The sequence below is a fragment of the Poecilia latipinna genome, unplaced genomic scaffold (genome assembly GCF_001443285.1).
Source record: "Poecilia latipinna isolate Pla-1442-1.1 unplaced genomic scaffold, P_latipinna-1.0 Scaffold1860, whole genome shotgun sequence".
Taxonomy (NCBI): Eukaryota; Metazoa; Chordata; class Actinopteri; order Cyprinodontiformes; family Poeciliidae; genus Poecilia; species Poecilia latipinna.
The window spans coordinates 25,514-35,575 of record NW_015114476.1 but is presented as its reverse complement, the minus strand read 5'-3'; the positions used below and the strand labels follow the sequence as shown (position 1 = coordinate 35,575).

General features: G+C 39.0%; 1 long non-coding RNA gene across 1 annotated transcript in view; it reads right to left on the bottom strand.

Annotated features, from left to right (window-relative positions):
- The window catches only part of LOC106934790 (uncharacterized), a 90,215-nt gene extending 82,196 nt beyond the window's left edge, over window positions 1-8,019 (bottom strand). The window contains exon 1 of the long non-coding RNA XR_001421767.1: window positions 7,138-8,019. This is a non-coding gene — a long non-coding RNA (uncharacterized LOC106934790). The remainder of the gene's footprint in view (window positions 1-7,137) is intronic.
- Window positions 8,020-10,062: the final 2,043 nt, after the last annotated feature.

The following is a 10,062-nucleotide window of genomic DNA, read 5'->3' as shown; positions in this document are numbered from 1 at the left end:
TCCCCAAGGTGCATGCGTCCACTTTGAAATTTTTTTTCCCTTTTTTTTTTTTTTTTTTTTTTTTTTAAACTAGCCCAAACTCGATGTCAGATTTGATGTACAGCATCCGAGAGTTATCACTTTTCAAGACTTGCACAAATTCTCAGTTAGATATAAATTTTGCAAATGTTTTAATCTAAACTATTCCATAATAGCTGTGGCTGCTTGTTCACTTATCAAGTCGGAAGGTAAACCTCCATCACCAGCTTCTGGCGGTGTTTAGCAGTTCGTCTTCCCAGATTCTCCGTTATTTAGCTCCATCCACCTTCTGATCAACTCTTACCACTTTCTCTGTCCCACTCTTTCATGAAGGTAAGATTTTTTTTTCAAGTGCACATTAAAGTAGTTACCCTGTCGACTGATCCTCCCACCTGACCTATTCCGCTCCTCCAAAATTACCACAGGCCGATGGGTTGCTTCTGCCTTTAAAGCTGTCTGTGTCCAGCTTATCCATTAAGGTGGATGGCCATGTTTTGGTACATTTGCAGTTTTGTTGAATTCTTTCTACTTACACCAATGTTTTTTAAAAAAAAAAAAAAAAAAAAAAGAGGCCTTCACAAGACAGCAGCGTTCACAAAGAGATGGAGCAAATAAGTGGACTATATTTACACAATGCTTTTCAGATTTCTTTTATAGATGTATGAAACATTTTCTTATCACGCTTTAAATAACAAGTAAACAAAAGTGTTGCATTTGGTGTCTTAAAATACTGGAGTTTGACTGGAATATAAATTCCAAGTAAAGAGAGAAGAGACAGATGTGTGGAGAAAGGCAGCAGCTTTAGCAGAACGGTTTCTGTCAAAAACAGTTTTAGCTAATCACCCCTCACTGGCTTCTACGTTGGCAGACGTTTCTGCCACCTTTTTCCTCCAAGGCTGTGATCCATGAAGACTGTGAGTTGTAAATTATTGTAACAGGCAGCGGTACATTACACCTTGAGTTTGCTGACAGGGAGCCAAGCCTCAGACAACGAGGGAATGGTTGAAATAAACCCTCAGAGAACGACAGTCCTTACAAACTTTAAAGTGGCACAAAATAAGGTCTGCTTTAAATGCAAACAAAAGGAACATAATGTCATGTTTTCCACAGTCTATATTTGTGCTTGGTCCTTCAGTCTAAGCAGCTTGCAGGCTTTTAAAACCTAAAAGTCGGTTGAAATCCAGCTGGAGTGGGCTGCAACTGCTGACTTAGATAAATGAACCTGCCATTACCTGATGGGCACCACTGTGCTCAAAAGTGCAGCAGCAACAACAGCAAAGCAGCCATGTGGGAGGAGAGAAAGAGGTCACAGCAGAGCGGGCTCCGCTGAAGTTGGAAATTAAACAGAATAAAGCATATGAAACCCAAAAGGTGGATTTGGTCCTCTGTAACCCGACCATGTGGTGTTGTTTTCCCTCCTAATGTATTTAAAGTGCTTAGCTGCGATGGCAGCAAGAGTTTGAGCCCCAGACACGCTGGTTCCAGCAGAAAACGACTAAACGCTCTCGTGTTTCACATCCGGTGTCGTCTGTGTCCCCGCAGTCGCGCTGCTGGTCAGTGAGCTGTGGCAAAGTGACGTTCCAAACTTCTGCTTCACAAAAGGAAGGAAGCTCCCGGAGGTCGCCTCCAGAGCGCCACGCCGGCTCAGCCCTCCAAAACCCGGAGCTCGCTTTGATTCACTCGGGAGCGAAATGCTTCCTGCTGCGCCGGTTAGAGCAGGAAGTAGATCAAAGCGCAGCCGGATCAGCAGCGAGGCCACCTGAATGAAACGCAGGCAGGCGGACGCAAACAAGATATTAAGCTAATACTTGAAATGTATCTGCACCTTATCATCCGTTTGCTGAGACAGGAAGCAAAAGTTTATCTCAGTACATGCCATGTTGTTTTTCCACCTACATCAGGTGAACATCAGTAGAACATTGTTACTCGGCATTATAAAGAAAGTTTGCTTGTTTAGGTAGGACTCAGACATTTAGTTTTCTGTGCTCCTGAGTGTTGACGTGAAAGTGAACATCACAGTGACATCATAAGAGCTATTTTGAGGCAATCATTAAATAGGCACCCAGCATATTGAGTCATTTAAAACAACTGCAAACATTCCCAATGCAAGTTCACGCCTAAAGCAGACTGCAAGATGCTACAAGAAGTCTCAGAAAACCATAAAATTACATCACAGCATGTGAGATTTTATAAACACAATGCAACCTTATGCATTTCTATTTTAGTTATTGTATTTTAGTAGTCAAAATCTTCTTTTGTTTATGAGGTTTAGCATTTTCTGGTTTGACTGATGCTGTTTGAATGCTTGATCACTTCTCTCTTTTTTACTTTTTCACCATATCAAGGGGTTTGCAAATAAAATCTCATTGATTTTGGTTAGTCACAGGTTAATAGTATAAATTTCACTTCTTGTAACTACATTACTGATGTAAAGCAAATGAATAGCGAGTTATAATTGCTAGAAATTGCTGTGAAAATTACATTGGCTTCACCTTTTCGCTCAGTCTCACCATTCTAACACCAGTGGGATGCGACTGGAACCACATGAAAGGAGAGCTATGGATGACTCTGAAAAGACTTCAGGGTTGCTGCTTTCAATTTCAGCTAGTAGGAAGCTACAGATCCCACTCTTGAGTCTTTGGAGGCAGCTGGAGAAACAAAAAAAATAAATACAAGAAAAAAGAGGCAGCCTTTTTTTTATGCTGAAAACTTCTAGTTCAAGCCATGCTTTTCAAAACCTCCACACTTGACGTTCCTTTGTCTTTCTTGGGTTTCTGAATATGTGAATAAGTATTTCTTATTGCAGTAAAACACTTAGGATTTCCCTAAAGAAATGAAATGCATGAACTGTTGGGCCAAACTGCTCATGTGGTCTCACCTGGATTGCTTTAACAAAAAATGTCAAAAGCTACTGTAGTTTTACCACAACTTCTAATTTTAGTCAAAAAAGCCAGAAACCAAAGCTGAATTATTAAAAGTAAAAAAAAGAAAAACAGCCATTGAAGAATGTATTCTGAACACCAAGACCAAAAAGTTAATTAACATTTTTTTTTATAAATGTTTAGCCAATAAAAATGTTCAGTTTGGCTTGGTTTTTCACAAAGAAAAAGAACATAATGAAATATATACAAATTTGACTGTGCACTGTGAGTATTCAAGTCTTGGATGGTCATCAAATTTGTATCACATCAGTTTAAAAGAGGAGTAAAAAAAAAAAAAAAAGAACAATGCATGTGAGGTTTCCACCCCGGCAGCTGATGCTGCAGCAGGGCCACAGTTGCAGGGCACAAACACAAACAAAAGACCAACTCAGTGACAACCGCAGCAATAATTCAACAGGAAAATGTGTCCCTGTAATTCATGGCAATCTGAGGTGAGGGACCGTGATGAAAATGCTCTGCAGCTGCGCTCTATTCCCAGATGAGCTTTACTGTAAATCCATTATTACTCCCTGGATCAAATGTGTTTGACTGGCTGCATGTTAGAGCCTCGCAACCTTTCAGTTTGGATTTATTTGTGTGTTTTCAATCCCTTTCAAACAGTTTTGCCAAGGAAGGTGAGCAGAGATTTGCATTCCTCTGCGCTTCGACGTCAAATCCCTAATTATTCTCTGTTTCATTTTTCTCCTTTGGGCCAAGAACTGAACCCAAAATGATCTCCTTCAAAGTTTAGTGGAACAGCCTCCGCTACATCTCCCTGCTACTCGTCGCCGTGTAATTTCCATCGCAAAACAACAACTTTCCAACAGTCATCGGGAGCCTTCTGTACATGCCAAGCTTCTCCCCGAGGTAAAACTGCCCTACTTCTCCCGGTGTCCTCTGTATCCATCTGCCGCACCCGTAAATTGCGTTCGCCTGCAATCGCAGGTTACCTCATCTGTCAAAGCGGCCCTATCAATTTCGGCGAGCGGCCTCAACAGAAGGCATTAACCCTCCAGCGTCATCCTGGCGTCTCGCGTTGAGAGACAAACGCCACTGATACCGCCATATCAGATGAGCGGAGCTGACACTAATGTTGTGACTGTTTGTGGCGAGCAGCGTGAATAACAATGAATGCAGAGTAAGAATTAATTAATGTCTCGCTCGTGTGGCTCCCTGGCAAAAACAACATGATTATCTACTTTAAGGGGCACAATAAGCTGTATTTAGTTAACTGAAACAGAAACATTTGAATTTAGTACAAATTGGATGTTTTTGTGGCCAATTGCGAAGATGTAATAAAACCAAATTAAATTCCCTTAAACGTGTTTAGTTACATTTACTGGCTGATGGTGTTGATGTCAACATAGAATCATATAAATGCAATGTAACTGAGGCCCCTGGTTCTGTTCACGTGATATTTTGGGACATTTAATCGGAGTTTATTTAATCTGATTGTCTATGTTGTTTTTAATGCGATGGACATGGGAGAACTGAATCCAAAACATGAACAAAACAGCTTTCCAACATTCAGCGGAAAGTTGGGAAACGTATCGTAAAAGGTTTAAAGACAGCATTTAATGTCCAAATTTTGGATGGTTTTTGTGTAGGTTTTTAGAATAACTACAGTAACTTCATGTTTTCATATAATGAATATAAAAGTTATCTATTCTGAATACTTTTGAAAATAAAATATGACAACAGTAGTTTGAGATGTCAGAATACATTTTAAAACAACCGTTCAAATTACGATCAAATTTCTAAAAACAAGCAAACAACAAAACAGTTATTTTAATTCACAAGGGTCAGCAAAGCCAAAACTCTTTTTTTTATGAATATTGAATTTTCCTAATAATTTTTAGATAATGCAACAAAACAACTCTTTCCCAAATAGGTCCTGAGCTAAACATCGACTTATGTAGCATTTAGCAGCTTGAGGTACATAGTAAAAATATTTAGCTCCTAAGTACACATTTAACAAATAGAATTGCATAATTAATTATCTTTTAAACTATTCCTGACATCACTTTTAGTCATAAATTTATATATATAGCAATTGTACATATTGGGATGGCAAATATAGCAAAATATGTATCAACTAGCATAACATTTGCCAACAAAATATTTCCCAATATACCATAACTTGGACTAGACAAAACCTCAACTCACATAATTAAGAAAATCTTTCAATGATTGACCTTAGATGTTTACACCACCGTAGCTTTTAGCAGCCATCTTATTGTTTGGTACCTAAAAGGCTGAGATGCTTTCAAATTTTAAACATGCTCTAAATACTTTCTAGGTGTGAACAGTTTCTGGATATGCAAATCATATGCTAGTAAATCATGCAAGAGATAACATGGCATTAAGTGCCTGCAAAGTTAGATGTTTCTCAAAGGCCAGAACAGACCTGAGCAGATCCAAATATTTTGGCAAATTTACTGAAATATCTGAATTTTAATGAAACTGCCTCTTTGGCCTACATTTAGCAAAAATTACTTTGTGGTATGTTTTTGTGCTAATCTAACAATTTGCTGTCAACTTATTGTTGCTTCAAGCTTAAAAAATCCATATATTGTGTGCCACTGATGTATCAGCAAGCTGAATGCTGAATATAAACAACTTCAATGGAGATGATGGGTAGCTGAAGCCTTACTGTCTGGGAAACTGTCAAGTCACCTAACGTGAGTAATCTAGTAAGAAAAGTCAAGATACTAAAGTAAAAGTAGCTTCACAGGAACTTGTTTCCTGAGGGAATTCCTTTCATGTTCAGCAAATAATAATAATGAAAACCTTTAGGAAATATAGCAAATATTGCTTGTCACCAGAAAAAGCCAGGAAAAAAAGCTGATTAAAATTTTTTTTTGAAAGCTTCAAAACACTCAATAGGGGTCCAACATTGTTGCTGAGAAAGAACTAGAAAGTGGAAGTTGAATTCAAATATTCAGTGGCAAAGTGTTTAATTTTTCCAGTGACATATGAAATGGCAGAGACAGGGTGAGTGAGCTTGAGAAGAGGTGGATATTAATCAAGCCAGAAGAGATTAATGTCTTGGACTGACACTGATCTAAAACAACCGGTGAGCTGTTTCTCCTCTATTCTCTTTGCTCTCTTTTGCTTCTGCAAATTATATATATATATATATATATATATATATATATATATATATATATATATATATATATATATATATATATATATATATATATATATATACACACAAAGAGAGAGAGAGAGAGAGAGTGAGAGAGAGAGAGTGTGAGAGAGAGAGAGAGCGCACCTACCACTGAGTCATTGTAGTGTTTTCTTCAGTACAGTGACTTTGCTTGCAAAAAAAAAAAAAAAAAAAAAAAAAAAGCTTATGCTTAAAATATGATGGCAGTTTAGAAAGGGGGTAAATAGCCAAGCAAGTACCGATTAAAAAAAAAAAAAAAAAAAAAAAAAAAAAAAGCCCCCACTGTGGGAGTGGAAACGCTGCCTCCTGCGGCAGTTAGACTTGGGTGCGCTGTCCACGGTGCTGAACTGCATGCACAGTCCGACCGGCTGGTCTCCACCTCCGGACACCGATTTCTCACTGCGACTCCGCAACTGCCATGTAATCCACAAGAGGGTGGTGATTACAGAAGGTGGTGGAGTTGGTGCCTCATGGCGGCCATAGAGCCCGCTAACCTCAAACATACACACGAGCATATAAATAGCTGCGTTTGCTTGCACACGCACGAGCCAATATTTTTCTTAGGATGTCAAGGGAATTTCGCAACACACACACACACACACACACACACACACACACACACACACAGCAGCCCATTCGTACAACTTAGAGAGAGTTGAATACGAAGCTTTGTGAATTACAAGGGAACATTTTGGGAGAAAAAAAAAATCTCACAAACAGACTTAATCGACGCTGCTCTCCTGCGTGCGCACACACACAAGCACAAATGTGACTTCAGATGTACATTGTTAATTCAATTAAATGTCCAACTGAGAGGTCCAGCAGCTCCTCGCTGATCAGGTTACTTTCTGTGAGAAGCAGTAATTGTCCGAAGACTGAATCACCCTTCATCCAATAAACACCCCACCTTGCCTGCACAAATGTAAACTGACTCTTCATGATAACCGTGCATGCATGCAGCAGATGAAGAACAAACATGAAACAGAACACATCTAATCTCTGGAGGCTTTTGATGTTATTTCTTACCTGCACCGGCGGATAATGATCCATTACGTGCCAAACACAAAACTCCTTTCCCCCCCCCCCTTCTCAAGGTTTGAACCTTACAGCCGCTCCCTTTCCATTCCTCCACTAATTCCAGAAGAACCGCAAAACCAGGCGCACGCCGACCGCATATCGCTCCTTCTCTCGCTCTAGACGAGTTTTTTTCCCTCCCCGCACCAGCAGATGCTGCGTTAAATCTGCGCTTTTTTAGCCGGAAGCCAAGCTGCGACATGGAGCTTCACAGCATTCTTTTTGTAGTAAAAATAACCAGCTCGCTGCAGTTGTCAGTGCATTTCCTCGCCGGAAAAGTCGCTACATTCGCACAAACAGGTCTTCCCCCCCCTGTCTGCTCTCCGCTAATCGAATCCTCGTCCTTGGAATGGTTGCAATATCCAAAGTAGTTATCCGAACAGAAAGCAGGGATTCTTTCAAAAGGAGACGGAAAAATCCAAAGCAACAAAGTTGAGAGTTTATCTTTAATATTTCAGAGGCGACTTGCTCGTCCGGAGAGCGTGTAGATGGAGTAGATGTAGGGTCTCTGTGCCGGAAAGGCTGCAATAGAACAGCGGAAAACCCTAGATGGCACAAACACCATGAAGCATCCCGGAGCCCACCGAGAGGAGAACCAGCAGGGGCGTAAGAGGAGCAGGTCAGCCAGAAGCTCAGCTCCTTTGCGCACACACTAACAGGAAAAGAAAAAAGGAAAAAAAAAAAAAAGTGGGGCGTTGAATGTGCTTAATGAGCTACTTTGGCAACGTCCACAAGGAACCGAACCGTCTGCAGCGGATTAAGGACCTACCTGGGATTACCTTGTGTTTAGCGCCTGTTTAGCCTATCAGAGCTGTTGGCAAGCACGGACTTGTAGTATATGTGTCAGTACGGGCAAATGGGTTTGCGCTGTGTCAATCCTGTACGTGTCTATCTGGAAGGCGCAGTTTTTGAGCTATTCTCTATGAATAACTATATAGTACAATGCCCAAAGGCATTCAATGTCCCGTGAACCATTTGCCATCTTTGTCACACTACAACCACACATTTCAAACAAATTAATGTCATTTTAGGGCAACAAAATGTAAAACATGTGTGCAAAGTGAGAGATAAATTATTTAGTTGAGTTTTTTTCTTCTACAAATAAAACTCTAACTTACATTTTATATTTTTTTCAGCCCCCTGATTTCATAGATTGCAGAACCATTGGATACTGCAAATACAGCTCTATATATTTTTGGGGTATGTCTGAGCTTTGAACTTCAAAAGGACTGTAAAATAGCTCAAACTCTCTCGGATTAGATGAAGATAAAGTCTGTTATTAAGTCTTGCACTTATTCTTAATTATAATAATAATTGAAATACAATAAAGATAACTAAATGCAAATGTATGCTACAATTTTGCTATTTTATTTGTTTTTTGTCCTTTTCTGTCCAACATGCAGTTGAGGTCTACTTTGTGTTGGTCTTCTACATAAATAAACTGCATCATAGTTTGAGGTTATAATGCAATAAAATCTGGAATAGCTTTGTGGGTGCGAGTACTTTTTTTTTGAGGATTTGCAATATCAGAAACAAACCATGGAAAGTCAAATGGACACGCATACAGACCTTAATCTGGAACAAAAACTGAACAAATTCAATAATGCATTTAATACCATTAGCTTAGGATCACATTATGTACACATTTCATGCTACAGCTGTTCATTAGACTTTAATTTAACCCAATTGATCTGGACCAAAACCTCAGGGTGTGCGTTTCTATACCATCAAAACCCGGATAGACACAAACCAGAACTGGCTCATTAGGTCCAGTGTTCCTGCAGCTGTCAGCTTCAAAATGATAGCCGTTCAATGCAAACTGTCTTTAGTGAGATGATCTCTACAGCTTCCAACACTGACCCATAAATCCTTCAGTGTTACAGTAAATTAAAGTATAAATAAATAAATTCACTTCAACAAACCAGCTCCATTCTGAGCAGAGGGACCGACACGTTTACTATGACCACTGTTTACAAATTAGTGAATTTAAAGGCAAAGCTGGAGAAAACCTGAAATTGTAAAAAAAGTTAATTTCACAAAAACCTAGGCCAGGTGCCTCCTGTAAGATTTCTAACAGATGAGTCGAAGGAATAATTAATAGAGTTGTCAAAGAGCCAAGAAGAAACTCGGACAAAGCTTCAGGAAGACCTGGAAATAGGTGGTACACTTATTAAAAAAATAATAATAAAAGACTCAACCTCAGTTGGCTCTGTACGTCCCGACTGTGCAAGACTCCAAAACTGAAGCTTGCTTAAAGCTGAGAAAAGTACTGGGACATTCTTCATAAGAATGCATGCAAATGACCCCCAATATCTCCAGCATTTGTAGACAGTTTGTGTGGTAGAATGGGTAAAATCACAAGTGAGCAATGCATGTGACTGTCTTCCTCAGGATGCTGAATGCTCCTTTCCTGTTCTACCAAATTAGATTTTTATTATTTTTTTGGAAACACTTTATTTGAAGGGGTGTGCATAAGACGGACATGACACTGTCAAAAACATGACATAACACCTGTCATGAACATAAAGAAGTCTTTATGAATGTTTATGACTGTTGTCATGAAGAGTCATTTGGTAAATAATGACACTTTTAATGCAAAGTTGCTCTAAAAGTTGCATTGAAAGTCCATTAAAAATGCCAACTTTGCATGATTTTGAAAATTATAATTTAATGCAAAGTTGGCACTTTTAATGCACTTTCGATGCAACTTTTAGAGCAACTTTGCCAGGCTTGACAGGTGTAATGTCATTTTTATGACAGTGTCATGCACACCCCTTCAAATAAAGTGTTACCATTTTTTATCATGGTTCTTAGACCTAAAAAAAAAAAAAAAAAAAAAAAAAAAAAAAAAATTTTTTTAAATTACTTTTAAAGAAA